Source organism: Mus caroli, unplaced genomic scaffold (genome assembly GCF_978045245.1).
Source record: "Mus caroli unplaced genomic scaffold, Mus_caroli_1 scaffold_12, whole genome shotgun sequence".
NCBI classification, from domain to species: domain Eukaryota; kingdom Metazoa; phylum Chordata; class Mammalia; order Rodentia; family Muridae; genus Mus; species Mus caroli.
Window position 1 is genome coordinate 73,515,099 of NW_028227267.1, and position 22,831 is coordinate 73,537,929.

The 22,831-nt window shown below is 43.5% G+C and overlaps 1 protein-coding gene across 13 annotated transcripts in view; it reads left to right on the forward strand.

The window, feature by feature from the left end:
* The window catches only part of Enox1 (ecto-NOX disulfide-thiol exchanger 1), a 584,295-nt gene that overhangs the window by 218,876 nt on the left and 342,588 nt on the right, over nt 1-22,831 (forward strand). For all 13 annotated transcript variants that reach the window (XM_085828788.1, XM_029469169.2, XM_029469174.2 and 10 more), the window contains one exon: nt 16,494-16,603. The gene's annotated coding sequence lies outside the window, so the exon portion shown is untranslated. The remainder of the gene's footprint in view (nt 1-16,493; nt 16,604-22,831) is intronic.

Here is a 22,831-nt window from a genome sequence, read left to right on the forward strand (position 1 = left end):
TCTCTTCCTCTAAGCCTCTTGGCCGTGCTGATGTGAAGTGGAAGCTCTGGGAGAGTAGAGGGTGTGGAGACCTTGCTGCTCTGCACTCACCTGTTGCCCCTCCCAGCAGAACCTCCGGTAGCATCCATAGGATGCCTGTGTTGAAGCACTGCATCTGTAACAGCATCAGGACCACCATCCTGGTGTGATGAAGACCTGCAGTAAGCAGCCTGTAGAGTTCTCTAACCTGTGCAGAACTGTTTCTGTGAAACAGGCTTTTCCAACCTTCTATAGAGAAACTTCAGGAACCAGGATACCTTATGAGTTCGGGATTAGCTGTTCTGAGAGCAGCTGATTCCAGTTCCTCCTCCAGAGGCAAGTAAAGCACTGTCTTATGTAAAGGAACAGAAAGCCTCTGAGGTTAACTTCTTGCCCATCTACACTTCTAGGGAAAGTGCCTTCTAGGGAAAGGCCTGTTAGACAACATCACATTCTAATCCATGTTGTTTGTATCTGAGGTACTTAGGGAAGCTTAGAGGTCACGCAGTGTTTCTGTTGATGTTTTTCTGTCTTTATGGGCACGCCAATCTTTGCTTACTTAAAACCTCTTTTTAACATTTTTATTTATTTATTAATTTAAATTTTTTCTTATCCCATACCTCCTCCCTACCCGCTGTGTCTATGTCGATGCCCCACCCTTCACCCCACCTGACCTCTTAAACTCCCTGGGGCCTCCAGTCTCTTGAGGGTTAGATGCATCATCTCTGAATGAACACAGATCCTCAAAGTCCTCTACTGTATGTGTGTTGGGGGCTTCATATCAGGTTGTATATGCTGCCTGTTTGGTGGTCCAGTGTTTGAGAGATCTCGGGGGTCAGAGAATAATTGAGACTGTTGGTCCTCCTGCAGGATCGCCCTTCTCCTCAGCTTCTTTCAGCCTTCCCTAATTCAACAACTTTAAAGTCTCTTATTCCTACCCTGTCAGCTCCTTCCTGTGTCTCTTGACTACTTCTTCAGGACCCCTTTACATGGCCTGTAGTGCGTCCTTGTCTGCCATAAGGCCTGTTAAACAATATCACATTCTAATCCATGTTGTTTGTATTTGTGATTATTATCCTGACAGACTACACTTATGTGAAACTCATGTGTGCTACTAGGGTTTCTCTCTCCATAACTTTTATTACCTGCAGCAGACCTGCCACGCTGCTGCCTTTTGCTCTCTGTCACCTGTACCTATCACCATCCTGTGGATGGGGATCGTGAGGCCGCCAAGGAAACACTTCCCAGTGAGAGAATCAGAGTGTGAACCTTGCAGCCTTCCTGTAACGACCTGCTACCCATCACATGTGCCCTGCCCTCACGCACAGAGGGGGAGAGTTCCTTGCTCCCTGGACTGGTTCCCTGGCCTCCTTTGCATGCTAATGGCAGATGTGATGAGGATCCTGCACAGAGCACAGCCAGTAGGTGATAGCTCTAGCACACTGAACCCTGAAATAAAAGGCCTGGCTAATCGTCTGTGGAGATAACAAGGGTCATCCTAAGGACTTGCTGGACTCCTTTATAATAAAACAGGAATTGCTAGATCTGCCCTTGGGTCACACACTTGGAAGAGAAGTAAGGAAATAAATAAGAACAAGGTAGAGCTTGGTAACTTTTGAGTGACCTGCAGATAGACTGCAACAAGTGGGAATGGGGCGAGGGGCGGGGTGCAGCACCATACAGAGGGTGTTGCGATTCTATGAAACTCAAGAGACATTCACTACTGAGTTCTGCTGACCGTGTTACATAAGACACACATAACATCCGGTCAGAGCACACCATGATCCTGACCAAGCTAGTATGTTTTATAGGAAGTGATGCATGGTTTAAAATTGCCTTTAAGGGACCAGCACCAGGGTAGCTAGAGTGCAGGGTCGGCTGACACCCGCCAGCTACCCACGACCCCCGCCACAGGATTTTGAGACTGCTGGTGAGTGGAACACAGCTTCTGCTCCAGTCCAATCACGCGGGACCTGAGACTGCTTTGGTTGGGGAGGCAGAAATCCGGCCTCAGTAGGGCCACAAGCCTCTCCGGTCAGAAAAGCACCGGGGTAGCTAGGGCCCAGAGTCGGCTGACACTCGCCAGCTACCCACAACACCCGCCACAGGATCTTAAGACTTCTGGTGAGTGGAACACAGCTTCTGCTCCAATCCAATTGCGCGCGGGACCTGAGACTGCATTAGTTAGGGAAGCAGAAAACCGGCCTGAGTAGGACCACAGGCCTCTTCCGGCCGGACCAGCACCTGGGTACCTAGAGTGCAGGGTTGGCTGAAACCCGCAAGCTACCCACGACCCCCGCCACAGGATTTTGAGACTGCTGGTGAGTGGAACACAGCTTCTGCTCCAATCTTTAAACAGTGACAACGACAACAACTAACCCCAGAGATTACCAGATGGCGAAAGGTAAACGTAAAAATCTTACTAACAGAAACCAAGACCACTCACCATCATCAGAACCCAGCACTCCCACTTCGCCCAGTCCAGGGCACCCCAACACACCGGAAAAGCTAGACACGGATCTAAAAGCATATCTCCTGATGATGGTAGAGGACTTCAAGAAGGACTTTAATAACACACTTAAAGAAATACAGGAGAACACTGCTAAACAGGCAGAAGACACTAAAGAGGAAGCACAAAAATCCCTTAAAGAATTGCAGGAGAACACTGCTAAAGAGTTACAAATCCTTAAAGAAAAACAGGATAACATAATCAAACAGGTAGAAGTCCTTACAGAAAAACAGGAAAACACATCCAAACAGATGATGGAAATGAACAAAACCATACTAGACCTAAAAAGGGAAGTAGACACAATAAAGAAAACCCAAAATGAGGCAACACTGGAGATAGAAACCCTAGGAAAGAAATCTGGAACCATAGATACCAGCATCAGCAACAGAATACAAGAGATGGAAGAGAGAATCTCAGGTGCAGAAGATTCCATAGAGAACATCGGCACAACAATCAAGGAAAATGTAAAATGCAAAAAGATCCTAACTCAAAACATCCAAGAAATACAGGACACAATGAGAAGACCAAACCTACGGATAATAGGAGTGGATGAGAATGAAGATTTTCAACTCAAAGGACCAGCAAACATCTTCAACAAAATTATAGAAGAAAACTTCCCAAATCTAAAGAAAGAGATGCCCATGAACATACAAGAAGCCTACAGAACTCCAAATAGACTGGACCAGAAAAGAAATACCTCCCGACACATAATAATCAGAACAAGAAATGTACTAAATAAAGACAGAATACTAAAAGCAGTAAGAGAAAAAGGCCAAGTAACATATAAAGGCAAGCCTATCAGAATTACACCAGATTTCTCACCAGAGACTATGAAAGCCAGAAGATCCTGGACGGATGTTATACAGACACTAAAAGAACACAAACTCCAGCCCAGGCTACTATACCCAGCCAAACTCTCAATTAACATAGATGGAGAAACCAAAGTATTCCACGACAAAACCAAATTCACACATTATCACTCCACGAATCCAGCCCTTCAAAGGATAATAACAGAAAAAAACCAATACAAGGACAGGAACCATGCCCTAGAAACAACAAGAAGGTAATCCCTCAACAAACCTAAAAGAAGACAGCCACAAGAACAGAGTGCCAACTTTAACAACAAAAATAACAGGAAACAACAATTACTTTTCCTTAATATCAATTAATATCAATGGACTCAACTCCCCGATAAAAAGACATAGACTAACAAACTGGCTACACAAACAAGACCCAACATTTTGCTGCTTACAGGAAACTCATCTCAGAGAAAAAGATAGACACTACCTCAGAATGAAAGGCTGGAAAACAATTTTCCAAGCAAATGGTATGAAGAAACAAGCTGGAGTAGCCATTCTAATATCTGATAAGATTGACTTCCAACCCAAAGTCATTAAAAAAGACAGGGAGGGACACTTCATACTCATCAAAGGTAAAATCCTCCAAGAGGAACTATCAATCCTGAATATCTATGCTTCAAATACAAAGGCAGCCACATTCATTAAAGAAACTTTAGTAAATCTCAAAGCACACATTGCACCTCATACAATAATAGTGGGAGACTTCAACACACCACTTTCACCAATGGACAGATCATGGAAACAGAAACTAAACAGGGACACAGTGAAACTAAGAGAAATTATGAATCAAATGGATCTGGCAGATATCTACAGAACATTCTATCCTAAAACAAAAGGATATACCTTCTTCTCAGCACCTCATGGTACCTTCTCCAAAATTGACCACATAATTGGTCACAAAACAGGCCTCAACAGATACAAAAATATTGAAATTGTCCCATGCATCCTATCAGATCACCATGGACTAAGGCTGATCTTCAATAACAAAATAAATAATAGAAACCCAACCTTCACGTGGAAACTGAACAACACTCTTCTCAATGATACCTTGGTCAAGGAAGGAATAAAGAAAGAAATTAAGGACTTTTTAGAGTTCAATGAAAATGAAGCCACAACATACCCAAACTTATGGGACGCAATGAAAGCATTTCTAAGAGGAAAACTCATAGCTCTGAGTGCCTCCAAAAGGAAACTAGAGAGAGCACACATTAGCAGCTTGACAACATACCTAAAAGCACTAGAACAAAAGGAAGCAAATTCACCCAAGAGGAGTAGACGGCAGGAAATAATCAAACTCAGGGGCGAAATCAACCAAGTGGAAACAAGAAGAACTATTCAAAGAATCAACCAATCAAGGAGCTGGTTCTTTGAGAAAATCAACAAGATAGATAAACCCTTAGCCAGACTCACTAGAGGGCACAGGGAAAGCATCCTAATTAACAAAATCAGAAATGAAAAAGGAGACATAACAACAGATCCTGAAGACATCCAAAACACCATCAGATCCTTCTACCAAAGGCTATACTCAACAAAACTGGAGAACCTGGATGAAATGGAGAAGTTCCTAGACAGATACCAGGTACCAAAGTTGAATCAAGATCAGGTTAATGATCTAAACAGCCCTATATCCCCCAAAGAAATAGAAGCAGTCATTCATAGTCTCCCAACTAAAAAAAGCCCAGGACCAGATGGGTTTAGTGCAGAGTTCTATCAGACCTTCAAAGAAGATCTAATCCCAGTTCTTCACAAACTATTCCACAAAATAGAAACAGAAGGTACTCTACCCAACTCATTCTATGAAGCCACAATTACTCTGATACCTAAACCACAAAATGACCCAACAAAGATAGAAAACTTCAGACCAATATCCCTTATGAATATTGATGCAAAAATCCTCAATAAAGTTCTTGCTAACCGAATCCAAGAACACATCAAAACAATCATCCATCCTGACCAAGTAGGTTTCATCCCAGGGATGCAGGGATGGTTCAATATACGGAAATCCATCAACGTAATCCAGTATATAAACAAACTCAAAGACAAAAACCACATGGTCATCTCCTTAGATGCGGAAAAAGCATTTGACAAGATCCAACACCCATTCATGATAAAAGTCTTGGAAAGATCAGGAATTCAAGGCCCATACCTAAACATGATAAAAGCAATTTAAAGCAAAACAGTAGCCAAAATCAAAGTAAATGGTGAGAAGCTTGAAGCAATCCCTCTAAAATCAGGGACTAGACAAGGCTGTCCACTTTCTCCATATCTATTCAACATTGTACTTGAAGTCCTAGCCAGAGCAATTCGACAACAAAAGGAGATCAAAGGGATACAAATTGGAAAAGATGAAGTCAAAATATCACTTTTTGCAGATGATATGATAGTATATATAAGTGACCCTAAAAATTCCACCAGAGAACTCCTAAGCCTGATAAACAGCTTCGGTGAAGTAGCTGGATATAAAATTAACTCAAACAAATCAATGGCCTTTCTCTACACAAAGAATAAACAGGCTGAGAAAGAAATTAGGGAATCAACACCCTTCTCAATAGTAACATATAATATAAAATATCTTGGCGTGACTCTAACTAAGGAAGTGAAAGATCTGTATAATAAAAACTTCAAGTCTCTGAAGAAAGAAATTATAGAAGATCTCAGAAGATGGAAAGATCTCCCATGCTCATGGATTGGCAGGATCAACATTGTAAAAATGGCTATCTTGCCAAAAGCAATCTACAGATTCAATGCAATCCCCATCAAAATTCCAACTCAATTCTTCAACAAATTAGAAAGTGCAATCTGCAAATTCATCTGGAATAACAAAAAACCTTGTATAGCAAAAACTCTTCTCAAGGATAAAAGAACCTCTGGTGGAATCACCATGCCGGACCTAAAGCTTTACTACAGAGCAATTGTGATAAAAACTGCATGGTACTGGTACAGTGACAGACAAATAGACCAATGGAATAGAATTGAAGACCCAGAAATGAACCCACACACCTACGGTCACTTCATCTTCGACAAGGGAGCTAAAAACATCCAGTGGAAGAAAGACAGCATTTTCAACAAATGGTGCTGGCACAACTGGTTGTTAACATGTAGAAGAATGCGAATCGATCCATTCCTATCTCCTTGTACTAAGGTCAAGTCTAAGTGGATCAAGGAACTACACATAAAACCAGAGACACTGAAACTTATAGAGGAGAAAGTGGGGAAAAGCCTTGAGGATATGGGCACAGGGGAAAAATTCCTGAATAGAACAGTAATGGCTTGTGCTGTAAGATCGAGAATTGACAAGTGGGACCTCGTGAAACTGCAAAGCTTCTGCAAGGCTAAAGACACCATCAATAAGACAAAAAAAACCACCAACAGATTGGGAAAGGATCTTCACCTATCCTAAATCAGATAAGGGACTAATATCCAATATATATAAAGAACTCAAGAAGGTGGACTCCAGAAAGTCAAATAACCCCATTAAAAAATGGGGCTCAGAACTGAACAAAGAATTCTCACCTGAGGAATACCGAATGGCAGAGAAGCACCTGAAAAAATGTTCAACATCCTTAATCATCAGGGAAATGCAAATCAAAACAACCCTGAGATTCCACCTCACACCAGTCAGAATGGCTAAGATCAAAAATTCAGGTGACAGCAGATGCTGGCGAGGATGTGGAGAAAGAGGAACACTCCTCCATTGTTGGTGGGATTGCAAGCTTGTACAACCACTCTGGAAATCAGTCTGGCGGTTCCTCAGAAAATTGGACATAGTACTACTGGAGGATCCAGCAATACCTCTCCTGGGCATATATCCAGAATATGTCCCAACCGGTAAGAAGGACACATGCTCCACTATGTTCATAGCAGCCCTATTTAAAATAGCCAGAAGCTGGAAAGAACCCAGATGTCCCTCAACAGAGGAATGGATACAGAAATTATGGTACATTTACACAATGGAGTACTACTCAGCATTAAAAAGAATGAATTTATGAAATTCCTAGCCAAATGGATGGACCTGGAGGGCATCATCTTGAGTGAAGTAACACAATCACAAATAACTCACACAATATGTATTCACTGATAAGTGGATATTAGCCCAAAACTTAGGATACCCAAGATATAAGATACAATTTACTAAACGCATGAAACTCAAGAAGAATGAAGACCAAAGTGTGGACACTGTGCCCCTTCTTAGAATTGGGAACAAAACACCCAGGGAAGGAGTTACAGAGACAAAGTTCGTAGCTGTGATGAAAGGATGGACCATTTAGAGACTGCCGTATCCAGGGATCCTTCCCATAAGCAGCTTCTAAACGCTGACACCATTGCATACACTAGCAAGATTTTGCTGAAAGGACCCAAATATAGCTGTCTCTGGTGAGACGATGCCGGGGCCTAGCAAACACAGGAGTGGATGTTCACAGTCAGCTATTGGATGTATCACAGGGCTCCCAATGGAGAAGCTAGAGAAAGTACCCAAGGAGCTAAAGGGATCTGCAACCCTTTGTGGGAACAACATGATGTACTAACCAGAACCCCGGAACAACATGATGTACTAACCAGAACCCCGGAGCTCTTGTCTCTAGCTGCATATGTATCGAAAGATGGCCTAGTCGGCCATCATTGGAAAGAGAGGCCCATTGGACTTGCAAACTTTATATGCCCCAATATAGGGGAATGCCAGGGCCAAAAGAATGGGAATGGGTGGGTAGGGAAGTAGGGGGCGCTATGGGGGACTTTTGGGATAGCAGTGGAAATGTAACTGAGGAAAATATGTGATAAAAATATTAAAAAAAAATTGCCTTTAAGAGGCCCAAGCAGTAGCTTAGTGGGTAAGCAAGCATGAAGACCTGGGTTTCCATCCACATAAAAAAGCTGGATGTGGTCATGTTTCACTTGTATGCCCAGCATTGTAGAAGGCAGGAGCAGGAGACTCTCTGCAGCCTGCTGGTCTCCACCAGCGTAGCTCTATTTATGGGAAGAAACCCTGTGTCACAGCAATGAAGCTGACAGTTGCAGAGCAGAATGTCAGAAATCTCCCTCTGGCTTGTTTTCATGGGTGTGCACCCACCTGCATGTGTGGCCACTTGCACACATGGGCACCTACACCACACACTTATATTGAACACAAACATGCATTCGCACAAATAAAATGCTTACCATCTCCACTCCCAACCAAACCAAAGCTTTAGTCAGGTGGAAATTAAGAAAAATACTCTGTAGTACCTGAAATGGGTGATGGCTAGAGTTCTTTGAAAGGGGTCTTAGATGTATCAACTGACAAGATCCGTCAGCCCAACAGGAGAAAATAAGGGTATTAATGCATAATTCAAAGGAAAATCTGACAAACATTGCCTTATTAATGATGTAACAGATATTGAAATTTAAAAGGCAGTCTATTCAATTGTCATCTGATGGCAGTCTGAACTGTTGGTGTAATCTCAGTGACTGAGAGCCTCCTGCTGTTCTTGTGGAGAATCTTGGTGCCATTGTCAGTACTCAGGTGGCTCACAACCGTGTGTGACTTCCATTCCAACAGATGCAGCGCCCTCTTCTGGCCTCTAAAGACACTGCACCCACATTATGGATACACATACATTTAGGGAAAATACTTGTACACATAAAATAAAAAAAAAAATTTTTAAATCCTAAACCATTGATGCCCCCTAAATAAAAATCTGCCACACTTTTCAAAGGAATGCATATTGGGAAACTATTTTTGAAGGCAGTTTAGTTGCATTTATCCTAACACTATAGCTGTAACTGCATTAAAGCATTTTGCATGTGTTTTGTAATAGTCAAGACTTGGAAAAAAATCTCAAAGTGTACCAGTGGGGATACAGATGATAGCATATCTGTTCAGCATGATGTGGTGTAGCATTGTGTTAGTGAGACTTTCCCTGCTATGATACATTATAAAAAATAATTTAAAAGGAAGAATGATTTATTTTGACTAGATTTTGGATGTTTTGGTCCATGGTTGCTTGCACCACCCCTGTGGGGCCTGCGATATGGCAGTTCATCATGAGCGGGGCATGGAGCATGTGATGGAGAAGCAGACATCTCATGGCATTTGGGAGGCAGAGAGAAGAGAAAAGACCAGGGTCAAGATGTAGCTTTTCAGGCTAGGCCCTCAGGGACCTATTTCCTTCACCTCCACCCACTTCTTACTTTATACTAACCCTGATAAGGCTATCATCTGAATGCTTGGTTCCAGGGGCCCATTGGTTAAATCACAGCCCTCGGCACACAGACACTTCCCTGAAGTCCATCATCTCTGATTCAAGCCTTCAAGTCAAGAGTCTGTCGGAGACTTTTCATATTTAAACCCAACAGCCAGCTGCGAAGCAAAGCAAGCTGGTCTGTGCCAGCCATAAAGAGCAATGGTGCAGGCCTCTTCTCTGTAGTATACGCACATTTAAACAAAGTAACAGATGCTTCCACAGAGCTCAAACAGGTACCAGCAGGTAGGCACACTCGCAAGAATACATTTTTGTATGTCTGTATGCACATGACTGAACCTGCACGCTCGCATGTACGTGGCTGAACATAATATCATTCCTGTCGATTATTTGGAAGGTGGAGCTGGTGAGAATGAAGCTGGAATTTCTTGGCAGGTTTTAATTTTTTTTTTAATTAATTGAAATTTTCTGGTTTTGTCATGTAGTACTCCTAAGAAAAGCCCTAGGGCTTGCTTGACACTCTTGCTGTAGAGATTTTGTGTTTCTCAAAAGCTAGTTCACAATTATCCCGGTCCTATTCATAGGATGTTATGATTTCTATTAGAGATCAAACTTCTGGATTAAAACCTGCATCCAGCCTGCATTTTGCTAGGCTTGTCCACACAGGATGCTCCTCCCTCCCATACTGCTCTGCTCGGGTAGGTAGGGTAGGTAGGGTAGGTAGAGTAGGTAGGGTAGGTAGGGTAGGTAGGGTAGGTAGGGTAGGTAGGGTAGGTAGGGTAGGTAGGGTAGGTAGGGTAGGTAGGTGTGACTCCTTTTCTATGGTTCTCCTCCTGCCAACTCACGTGAGGCTGTGGTGCCAACCCATATGCTCTCTGCAGTTAGGACCCATGCTGTGTTTGTTGTTCATAGTTAGTTACTTGGGATTGGGGTAATTCACACACGCCCCTCCCCCAAGCAGCAGCAGCAGCAGGTTTAAGTAAGTACTCATTTCCATGAGACCCATCCACTGAGTTCAGTTGGCCTGAGAACTGCATATTGTCATCCCTGCCCTGCATAAAGTGAAGTCATGTGGAGAACACTGGGTTCCAGCCCTGTTTGTAAAGAGCCAAAGTTAAAAAAAAAAAAACAAAAAACAAAAACCCTACCAGAAGAGGCCTAGCACTGAAAAATCAAAGTGTGTGTGGCATTGGGGCAGGATAGCGGTTGGGGTGGGGGGGACTTAAATAAGGGTGCTTGTGTTTGGAGGGGTATTTTGTGACCCATGTCCTTTGCACATTGGAAGGGTCAGCAGGCCAGAGGGCCATGTCTCATTGAGAGCCATTGACTGTGCCCTTGTTCTGGCCCAGCTGTTTCTGCAGGCGCTGGCCAGCACACTAGATGTGAGTGAGTTCCAGACTTAGCTGAGAGGGAAGTGCAATGCTCTGGCAAAGCCCCTGGTATCAGATTTTTACCCCACACGTGGCATCCTCTTGGTTATAGAAGCCAAGTGGTTTGCAGAGATAAGGGCATACGTCAGAGGGGTGAAAGAAGAAGAACTATCTCCTGTTGTGGAGAGAATATAAGTGGTTTAAAAAAAGGGGGGGGGGGAACTTTTATCAAAACAAATGTCAGTCCTAAAGACCCTGTTGGCTGGCTACTGAAAAGAAGTCTGCTAGTTTAAGTCAAAAATAGGAGCTTCCATATAAAAAATATATCTCTCATTAATCACTATATCTTTTGTTTGACTTCCTATCTAAATTATGCTACCATCATTAATTTAATGCTCATATAAATGTGGGTGCGGAGAAAATATAATGAATGATCCCGCTCATGTCAGATGAAAAGTTAGAAGTGCCTTCCTGTCACAGAGGCAACAATAAGTCGAGGAAAGTCTGCAGAAGCAGCTAGAGCAAGTGGGTGGCTGATTCATCGTGGTCTGGCAGGAAAGCAGTGAGCTGTCCCTGACACCAGCACAAACCTTGATCCATTCCAGAAACATCCTGGCTCCCTCCGAGCACAGGGCTGAGACACCGGTCCAGCCTTGCCATGCCTCAAGGAAGCGAGCAGCCTGCTAATCGTTTTCAAATTAACTGCTGCTCGAACAAGGACACCCAGAGGAATAGTTGAGACTGAGGACTTCTCCTTGCCGGTTCAAACATCGTCATCAGTATTTTGGTCGGTGGTCTTTGTGCTGAAAGTCTCACAGTTTTCAGAAAGTCACTTGCAGAGGAAGATGACGGAGCAAACGTCATAGTGAGCTGATCACCTGGCAAAAGATACTATGTAGGCTCTTTGAGTGGTCTTCTGGGCCGTTCAGCTCCAGGCTGGTTTTCCAGCACCCAGAATGGACCACAGACACAGCCATCCAAGCAGCATGGCACATATGTAGTTCTCACGGGGGCGGGGTGTCTCCTCCCACCACTTTCAGCTTAACTTCTCGTGATATACTGCAGTGGGCTACCTGACTTCAATTGTCCTGAACTTTATAATTCGGGAGATAGAGAAAGTGTCGATGAATGCCAGTGCTGACTAGTTTAGATCCAGCAGCCATGGACTGATTCTTCTCACCATTCTTGACTTCCCACCTCTAGTCACAAAACAAGACTTCCGATTTGAGCCTTGTCCTTAAGGCTGCCAAAGGCAGCAGGTGCTTGGCTGTGAAGTGACTTGGGAATCGGCCATTCCTAGTGATGGATGAGGCAGGCTGGGTGCTGCACCTGAAAAGGAGCAATGACCCCTTCTTCTCCGCCGCGTCTCCTCCCACGCAAGAGACCTTGTCTATATCGTCAGTCATTCCTGCTCTTGCTAGGGAGTTCTTTTCTCAAAATACCCATCCTGCTGCATTTCCTTCCCTAAAGGGGTGACTTGCTTCTTGCTCTTCTGAAGGCCACTTCCTATGATAAGCAGACGTCCTGTGAGCCGAAGACTCATTTAGGCGAGCACCCCCACTCCAACCCCGAATCTTCTCTTGGTCACAAGTGAAGTCTCATTTGACTACACTGCCTGTTCAGGGACGCAAGGCTGGAATAGCATTCACAGGACTGTGCATGCTGCTTCCATCCTGAGAAAGAAGTTTGAGGTTTGAGGCTCAGAAGGTTCCACCACTGTCCTGGATGTTGGGGGAAGAGCCACCCATCATCTGTGTTGTCAGTTCTCTCTCATTTGGGCTATGTGCTTCCACAAACTTCTTGTTCTGATTGAAGTATATGTCCCTTTCTCCCCTTATCTCCTCAAATCACAACCAGCCATCTCTCTAACCACCTCCTTCCTGTGAGTCCTTCCCAGACAGCCTAGATTATAATAGAGAAGTCTTTTGTAAATCAACCATGTCCCCCTCTGTTGAGACATAAACATCAGTGGCCCTTCTATTGGTCACCCTTTATACCACAAGCCAGATCTTTAGCTAGTTAACTTTTGATGTGTATTTGCCTTTCTTAAGATTGTTGGGCTTTTCTGAGACTTCTGGACACTTTTAAAAACATATAATTATCATCAAGCTTGTCTAATATTTAAGTGCTTGAAAATATTTGTTCAACTAAAAAAAAAAGCCTTAATTAATCACAAATGAACACTGCCAGTTGTTAGGACGCTGTGAGTCTTCTAAACACATCTTGAGACCAGAGCTCTTACTTCCCAAGGTGGGGGAGAGCCACAGTAAATTAAAATCCCAAGAAAAACTATTCTAATTAAACACCGCAAGTACAAAGCAAAAAGGAGTCAAAATATTGTGTGTCTGCCCCATGCCTTCTCAATAACTAAGGACAACACCCCAAGGGGTTGGGTGATTTCTGTGGTAACACTCTGCCAAATGGTCATTTGGCTTTTTTTTTTTTAACTCAAGAAAAGACAAATAGAAAACCAGACAGGCAAGCCCAGGAACTTGTTTTAATTGTTAGCATCTTTTCCTGGGACCATCAGAGAGTACGGGAATGAAGAAAGGGTTAGTGAAATTTATTGTTGTTCACCTCTTCTGATACAGGGAGAACTCGCTTCGGGACACTTGGTGCCATACAGTGAGTGTCCATCGCTGCCAAAGTGCTTTTCATCTTAGGGAATGGTACCCAGAGGGCAGTAATTTAAGCAATGTAAGTGGAGGGTGGTAGAAAGATTGAGAGCTATTAGTTGGGTGAGGAAGCCAATTGTGACACCAAGCCATCCTCTACTTTGCTTTCTGGGCTCTGTGCTCTCTCCAGAAAGCAGTCTGTCATCCATAGCTGCAGTGGAGCAGATTCATGCATATTTACCAGTTGCAAATTAGGAAGTGCAGCCCTGAGGGGGGCTGTGCTCTTTGTCTTTCTGCTTTTCTTCCCTCTCCGATGATGCACTACACTTTATACACCGGGGACTCAGAGACTGCTTCAGGAACTTGTCATATTCCGTGTATACCAATAAGGTCTTTGTCATTTAAATGGAGTTTTATTTCCCAGTTTAGAAACTTGTAGGGTTTTCCTCCATCCTGTGTCAAGGCTTTGATGCAATGATTTATTAAGGTACTAGTGGAGATATTGATCCTGCTAATAGCTTCTGCCTGGCCTCACAATGTTTTACATTTTCCTCGTCTAAAAGACCATATTCCCTTTCTCCTCATCTGATTGACCATAAATGCTTTGGCCTTTTCCTCAGTAATTATCTCACTCACCAAGGCAGTGGGTAAAAGTCAAGTATTTATAGACTAATTAGTGAAGTCAACTCGTCTAAATAGAATGTTTTGCATAATATAAGGAAGTGCCAGAGAATACTGTGAAATTAGCAAAAGTTTGGTACTCAGAAAGTGGGGATGAAAAGACACAGTTTAGGGACACCCAAGCTCCTGGTGGCTGCTGTCTCCTCTGTGACTACAAGGGCACAGCCAAAGCCATGCTTTTTTGTTTTTCTTTTTTTTCATTTTATTTTATTTTATTTATTTATTTTTTAATTAGGTAGTTTCCTCAATTACATTTCCAATGCTATCCAAAAAGTCCCCAATACACTCCCCCCCCCAGTCCCCTACCCACCCACCCCCACCCCTTGGTCCTGGCATTCCCCTGTACTGGGGCATATAAAGTTGGCAAGTCCAATGGGCCTCTCTTTCCAGTGATGGCCTACTAGGCCATCTTTTGATACAAATGCAGCTAGAGTCAAGAGCTCTGGGGTACTGGTTAGCACTGGTTTTCTTAAGGCAACTCACCTTAGGCTGTTTTCCTTCTTGTTGTTGTTTTATTTTGTTTGTTTGTTTTAATTTTTTAAACTTATCCATTATGAAAACTCTAGAATGTCATCAGGTTCTGAGTCTATTTTAGATTTATTCTGTTTTTAGATTTTATTTTGCGTGTGTGTGTGTGTGTGTGTGTACACGCACACACATGCATGTATATATGCACATGTGCCAGAGCTATGTATGTACACTGTGTATGTATGTACGTGCAGAAGCTTGTGGAAGCCAGAAGTGAGTACCTGATCCCCTAGAACTGGAGTTATTGACACTTGCAAACTGCCATGTACGAGAAATACCCTCTTCCCACGAGACACACACACACACACACACAAACCCTATACAAAAACATTAATTGCTCTTAACTTCTGGCCTATTTCCTCAGCCCCAAGATTCATTTTTAAAGACTTTATTATCTCATGATAAGGATGGAATCATTAATACGATATTAACTCCTGGTAGACTGACCTGATAAAATGGAAGGAAGAGTCGTTTTCTTACAGGCAAAGCTCTGTACTTGGTGTCTTGAAAAGTTGGAATTCTCACCGAATGTATAATGAGCTTGGTTCTGAAAACAGGCTAAGTGCCACTGGTTTAATAAAAAGTACCTGGGGCCAGGAGTCAGGAATCCTGGCTCAGGGTGCAGAGAAGGTAGCTCAGCACAGGGGAAGCACTTGATCAAGCCTCAAGACCCAAGTTCAATCCTTGGGACTCATGGAAAGGTAGGAGGAGAGAATTAACTCTTGAAAATCGTCCTCAGATTTTTATGTGCCACATGACACATGCTCACTGGCACATGACACACATGATACACAACATACATATACACATTACACATACACACACAATAATAAAAAAAAACATTTTTAAGGTTAAAAAAAAACAAACACCAAAGAACCTTGGTTTTCATGCCTCCTCTGTAATCAATTTTATACATTCTTGCATGGGCCACATGTGTCTTTTAGGTACCAATTTGTTTGTTTTGAAACTAGAGGTACAAAACAACGTTATAGACATCACAGCTGATATTGGATACTAAATTACTGTGTAAAGTGTATGGAAGTATAACAGCCTCACTTTTAAGTAAAAGTCTGGAGAGACAGCTCAGTGGTTAAGAGCACTGAGTGTTCTTCCAGAGGACCTGGATTCCATTCCCAGCACCCAAGAGGCAGCTCACAACTGTCTGTAACTCCAGTCCCAGGGAGTCAAACACCCTCACACAGACACACATGCAGGCAGAACACCAGTGGGCAGAAGACAAAAATAAATCACTAGAGAAAAATTTTACTCCTTTAAAATAAAATAAAAAGGCATTTCCAGTGGAATGGAAGTCTGCTTAAGGTTTCTTTCAAGGTGGATGTAGGCAGCTTGCAGCCTAGATGGCTTTTCAGGTAGAAGCAGTGCTCTCTATTCGCACGTGTGCTCCCTCTGATGGAGTGTATATTTTGTGTACATTTTGGGAGGAGTGAAAACCCTTACTGGAGTCACACTGGTAATGTTGCAAATATGTAGGCGTGTCTCAGTATGTCGACAAGTGCAGTTGCTTCTGTGCCCCTTCCCGACAAGTGACATTTGTATACTCGGGTAGGTGCTGTGTACTTTCTTACAGTGTGCCAGGTCTAGAATGAGGAACAGGACCAACAACAAAAGCACATGCCCACCTTCATTGAAGATCTCCATGCCTTCCCCATACCGTGCTTTCTGATTGGTCAATGTCCCGAACATCTTTAAATCCCTCTCCTCATTCTTTGCAGGAATTAACGATTTGCAAAACCAGAAGAAGCCAAAGCAGGACTCAATCCCACAAGAGGGATCAAGACAGGAGTGACCAGCCACTGTAAGTGAGCTGGCTCCCAAGAGGCTGGTGAGTATTCCAAGCCACAGAGACCAGAGCTTCAGCCAAGGATCCAGCCCAGGCTGCCTTAAAAACATGGCTTCCTTGTTCCCACCTTCCTGTGTGTCCCTTAGAATAATGGTGGCCCTGCATTTGCTGCACTCCACCCGTGCTGTTATTGCATAGGCTTCTCAGTACGTTTCCCAGTTCTGCACGGTTGTCACAGTAGGAGTCGTCCAGTCCTAAATCAAATAGTACCGCTTGCATTCAGTTGTGGTGCTGTCGTTTGGGGATTCCTTCCCACTGGGTTTGCCTCGCACTCATGCTTAAGTTCCAGTGGTGGCATTAGGTTGTCCGTGACTGCTCACATTGCCCCATTTATTTCAGTGCTCTCCAGTCTCCTCTCTCTACCCCACATTCTGCCTTCTACAGAAAAATCATCGCCTCCAGAATCAACTTTTCTTCCTGGGTATTCCAAGATGCGTGGTTTGGTTTTGCTTTGTTTTGTTTTGTTTACGGTGACAATGGTAGCAGTGGTGATGGTGAATGATTAAATCAGGACAAAACCTCATCCCTAAACTAGTTTATGATAAGGTTCCTGTGGCTGACTAAGTTCCACCCTTAACCAGGGGTGTGTCTCTACTCTAAAGCTGAGAGGCTTCAAAATCCTTTGGCCGAGGTATGATTTGTTTATCCATTTTCTCGGCAGAGGACCGAATCCCTAGTCTTACCTTGATGTGTGTGAAGTCGGGTGGGTCTTATGCATGGGCTGGTGCTTCTGCACATAGTTGGAAGGTTCCAGCCTTCCAGTTAGGACCTAGGCAGAGAGCATTATATCAACTTTATCATTTATAGACTATTTATTCCCAGAAGTGGCCAACATCTAACTTGGGTTGATCCTGTAGGCAGCAACAATCTCAGTAAATGGGTGGGGGGAAGGGGAGTTATAGAGATGAAAGAAAGACAGAGGAGGGTGAAGGGCAGCCAGAGCTTAACCTTAACCCACAGTCTGTGCGGGCCCTGGGAATCTGTGTAAAGGAGAAAGGGAAGGGGTTGGAAGGAGGGCACAGGAAAGGGGGAGAAGACTCTCTGAATACAGCAAAAGCCTCCAGGCTAATGAATATGTTATGGTGTGTTGTTTATCTCCTGCACTAGAGGTGAGCCCTTTTCCGTGGCTGCTAGGATTTTCAAAAATGAATCAGCTTGTGGCCTCCCTTGTATACCCCCGCCCCCTTCAGGACATTAGAGAAGTCTCCCTCAGCAAGTTTGAGGCTGCCAATAAATACTTCAGCACTTTCTTTTTAAGCATTTGCCTGCCTAAGTCCAAGCCCTCAAAGAGGGTTGTTGAGAGATCCGAAGTCTACCAGAACAACAGGGTTGAAGGGCCTTGGCACACCGGAGAGAGAGTGAGAGTGGAGACAGATTCTGGCGTCAGAATCTGGGGTAGAGATAAAAGCAGAGACAGTCCACCCAGACAGGCCAGAAAGACACTGAAATACAAGGAGGTTCCAGTTTCTGAAACTCAGCTTGTGTGTGTGTGTGTGTGTGTGTGTGTGTGTGTGTGTGTGTGTGTGTGTGTGTGTGTGTGTAAAGAATTGAAGTGCCTATTGAGTGTCCTCTAACTGGAAATGCCTTCACTCTAATGCTCAGGGGTATTCATGCTGGCTTTGCTTCTGTGTGCTGCCTGAGAAATCCATGGAAGGATCCAGCTTGGGGAACCCCCAGGAGACTAGAGTAGCAACTGTAGCATCCGGACATTGGGTGTAATTGAAGTCACCATCAAGGTGCCCTGTGCTCTTCTGCTCTATGGTCCTGGTATCATCAAATGCAGTCACCAGGAATTGCAGTTTCTTAAATCTGAGTACATTGCAATGTACCTTTTTAGATAAAAGTGGCTTTGGGTATATAAAAATGCTTCATAGTTTTGAAATATCTGTAGCATTATGAAGCAAACATGCCATGTAATTGTAAGAAGACAAGCCCCCAAACCTAGTTTAATAGTTCCTTCCTGGAGTCTCAGTTTTGGCCACTGCCAGCTCTGTTCTGTTAGGTGAGAGTACTTGGAGCAGGATTTGAGAAAGCATGTCTTGGAGAAAATTAAATTACCTTAATTAAAAACCTCATATGTAAAGTCCGTGAGATGGCTCAATAGTTAAAGGTGCTTGCCACTTAAAGGCCTGACAGCCCGGGTCTGATTCTAGGTGCTCGCATGGTAGAAGGAGAGAACCAACTGTTTGCTATTTAGTCTACTTATGTTTACCATGACTCACACCCACAAATATATCATATATGTACACACACAGTAATAATAATTGAATAAGTTATATAAAGGCTCTCTTGTCTATGGCAATCCAGGGATTCCAAAGATGTTCCTGGAATCCCACAGAATACCCCAGGAGCCCATTCTCTAAAAATTATGGATTACTCATGATCTATCTCTCAAAAAAAAAATCAGTAGCCATATTTTGTAATATGAAAGTCTTGCCTTGAATAGCACAAGCTGATGGTTTAAATTACTGTTGTGATATCGCAGAAGGTTTATTGAACCAAGATAGTTAACTCTCTTAAGGCTACACGAAGCACAAATTCTCAGCCATATACCAGTATCCTGAAAAGAGCTGTTAGAGGTTTTAAGGAAAAAGATACTGTGGTATTCATTGGATGTGCAATTGTGCGGACATCACTTGGCACCCTGGAGGCCCCATTTCCTCATGTACTTGTGGCTGAGTGCAGCACCTAGCTACCTTGAGATGCATGTACAATCCCATCCAGTCTCGGGAATTAGGTGGACTTTGTCTATGCTAGGATATAAGGTAAGAAAGCCATGTAAGCAGAAACCTTGCAATGCCTCCAAGGAGCAGCACACTTGTGGCTCTCTGTCTCCTTGTACTGTCTGGCGGGAGGCCCTGTCTAGTCCTAGTCCTCCCAGAGCTACCGTTGGGTATTTAGTTGCATTTAGATAATTCTTATTTGTGGGCAAAAAATTCAGTATTGTGCCTTATACCCTGAGCCTCACACCTCAATGTTAGTCTCTCCTGAAACTGGATGACATGACTGTAGACTTCAAAGCAGCCTAAAGGCCTGGTTATTAGAGTCCAAGCTCCCACAGTGGTCCTGAAACGTGCAATTCTAGAACCTGGTTACTGTAGAAAGACATCTTTTATATTGGAGACCTGAGATGTTTGGAACACAGGTATATGCAAAAGCCTTCTGAGAGGCTTAGAACCCACATACATGTGCAAAAAGCCTTCTGAGAGGCTGAAACATGCACACATGCACACACATGTGCAAAAGCCTTCTCTAGAATCTAACTTTGACAGCCAGTATATTTAAAATAATTGTAAATTTCAGCTATGTTACAAATAAAACGTCATCCAGAAAGTCACGCACCACCCCCACCCCAGGCTGTTTTTGCATGAATTGTCTTTGATCATAGCCGAAGCAAAACGTCTGTTTTGGTGAAGTAGGGAGATGGACTGGAGATATAGATGAAGCTGGTAATAATAATCATAGTGATTTTACTAGCTTTGAGGTTAAACACAAGAACCAGTCCTTCTAATGGATCGCCTTTACCAAATGTTAGCATTCAGTAGGCTGCTATTCTTGTCTATGTTTAGGGCTTAATGGCTAGCTAAAAATAAATTGCCACCAGCCCACCATTTGCAGGGTTGCTCCCTCTCCCAGCAGATCCCTGGGAGTCCCTGGAAACCTTAGGGCAAAGACCATCTTCGTTGAACTATCAGAGATTTGCTTTTTTGGTTGTTGTTGTTTTAATTTAAATCGCTGATCTTTTGATGTGATATAACTAATATATATTCCACAGTCATTCTGTTTTCTCTTAACTTGATCATTAAAGCAGCAGCTGGCTGGGCGTGGTGGTACAGGCCTGTAATCCCAGCACTTGAGAGACGGATGCAGGAGGATCAGGTGTTCAAGACTCATCTTTGACTACAGAAAGAGCTCAAGGCAAGCCTGGGCCACATGAGACATTGTCTCAAAATAAAAACAAAGAAGTCCACCGCAGAGTACATTCTTGAAGGGATCCAGAATGGTCCTCATCACTGAAGTACCTCAGCTCACCCATACCCTAGCCCATTAGCCCTCAGATTTCTCAGTTACGTCTGCCCTCAAGGCCCCCTCATCTTTCTGTCACTTGGAATGGATTCTCTGACTTGCAACTCGGATAATTCTAAAGATGGCTTGGATGGGGGAATCTGAAGGACCAAGGGATCATTTTACTTGTGAGGAATTTTGTTATTTTTTTATTTACGAAGTGATGATACTTTCTTCATAGTTTGCTTCCTCAGAAAGGCTTCCCCCAAAAGCCTTGGCCTTTCTACCGTAAGTGTATTTGACCTTTGTGATTGCCTGGCCGGTCTCTTGAGAACACACAGCCCTACCCATGCAGAGCAGGGGAGTAATCACAATATAGAGGATCCATCTGCCTTGGGCAACAGCACGGAGGGCCAGGGCTGACTTGTGTCTTCTGGGATTCACAGCCATGCCTTGTTATTAGCAGAGCTCCCCACTTTCTGAGCTATGTTTCTGGAGGTTTGCTCTCGTTTGACCCTAGTCTAGGTTTTGTGAATGTTTAAAACTGCAGGGATGTAGCTCAGCAGCTATGGTTTATAAGAGCTGATCGATGTTGTTAACTCAAAAGCGTCGATTCAGATAGTAAAACTTCCTGAGTTTCTTATAGACCAGATTCCCAGACAGCAGTATTCCCTTTGGACTGAAAAGAACCACAACTGTACCTGCGCTGATCTTATCTAGTGACTATACAGCACGTTCTCTTCCTGCTCTTTCTTTTTGATGTTTTTATCACTTCTGCTTTTCAATCAGAGACAACGTTTATCTTCACATCATTAAGGAATATGTTTAAAGTTTGCTCTTCTTCCACAGGTATCTGTCATTTGCTGGCAGTATGTAGTATGTCCTACAGGACTCTCTGGCTTTTGGGAAATCATTTCGTTTCTGTGTTTTTGTCTTTTGGTTTGGAAGCCAAAGAAGATAGAGTCTTAAGAAAATGAACTCGAGAAAAACAAACACAAAAGCAGGTGGTGATGGTGGTAGTGGTAAACCCTTCTCTTCTAGAAGCAAGATTCAGACTCCATCACCTCATAACTCCCAGTCAGTGGACAGGCCTAGGCCGACGTTCTCTGAGACATCAGTTGTCAGTCATCAGTTGTCAGTCGTCAGCTCCTAGGCCGGAAGATGCACCAGGCTGATTCTTCTGTGATTTTATGGTTGGCTGAGCCAGCTTAACCAACAATGCTGCAGGCATTGCGGGAACAATAAGCCTCAACAGACCCGAGGGGAGAGTTGACAGCTCATACAGGAAGTGGGTGGTGGTGCCCCGCCTGTGTCTGTGCTTCTGAGAGGGCACAGGCTTCCCGGGAATCCCGTGCCAGTGACAGTGTCGCTGACAGTGGGACCCAGCAAACCGGGTCTGGGGATTCTCGAGGGTGGGGAGCTTATTGTGTTTTATTGATTCTTTCCTGAATAGTTTCTGTTAAAGTCACTGAGATCATAGGGATAAGTATAGTTGTGAGAGAGCTTTTATTGTTTACAGTTGGTTTATTTAGAACAAGTTGTCTCTTTCTCTCCATTGAACCACGAAGAGTGAGACTGAGGAAACGGGGAGCATGCGCGTTGCGGTCACGCGGTCAAAGTTTGTGGGTGTGGAACTTCCGAAGGTGCCTGAGCTGAAGATAGACAGAAAGTACATTGGTTTGCTTCAGGCCCCTCCTAAACCTTTCCCTTGCCCTGAGAGGGACACACGATTCCCTTTCTGTCCCCATAAGCCCCTGTTTAGTTTGGTTTGTCTCTTCCAACCAACTTTTCTATGAGGGTGGAGAACTTACTCATCACTGGATTCCCAGGAACTCAGTATTTATTAACTTACATTACTGTATGGTCTCCACCAATACTGAACGCAGGAACTTTTTTTTTTTTAAAGATTTATTTATTTGTTTTATGTATGAGTCCACCATTGCTCTCTTCAGACACACCAGAAGAGGGCATCACATCTCTTTACAGATGGTTGTGAGCCACCATGTAGTTGCTGGGATTTGAACTCAGGAAGTGTAGTTGGTGCTCTTAACCGCTGAGCCATCTCTCCAGGCCCAGCCCCCAATGCAGGAACTTTAAAGACCTGATTAAGTGAGGATCCAGCACCTTATGTTTCACATAAGCATTTATTTATGTATGTATGTATGTATTTATTTATTTATCTCCTTCCATTTAAGATATGCAACC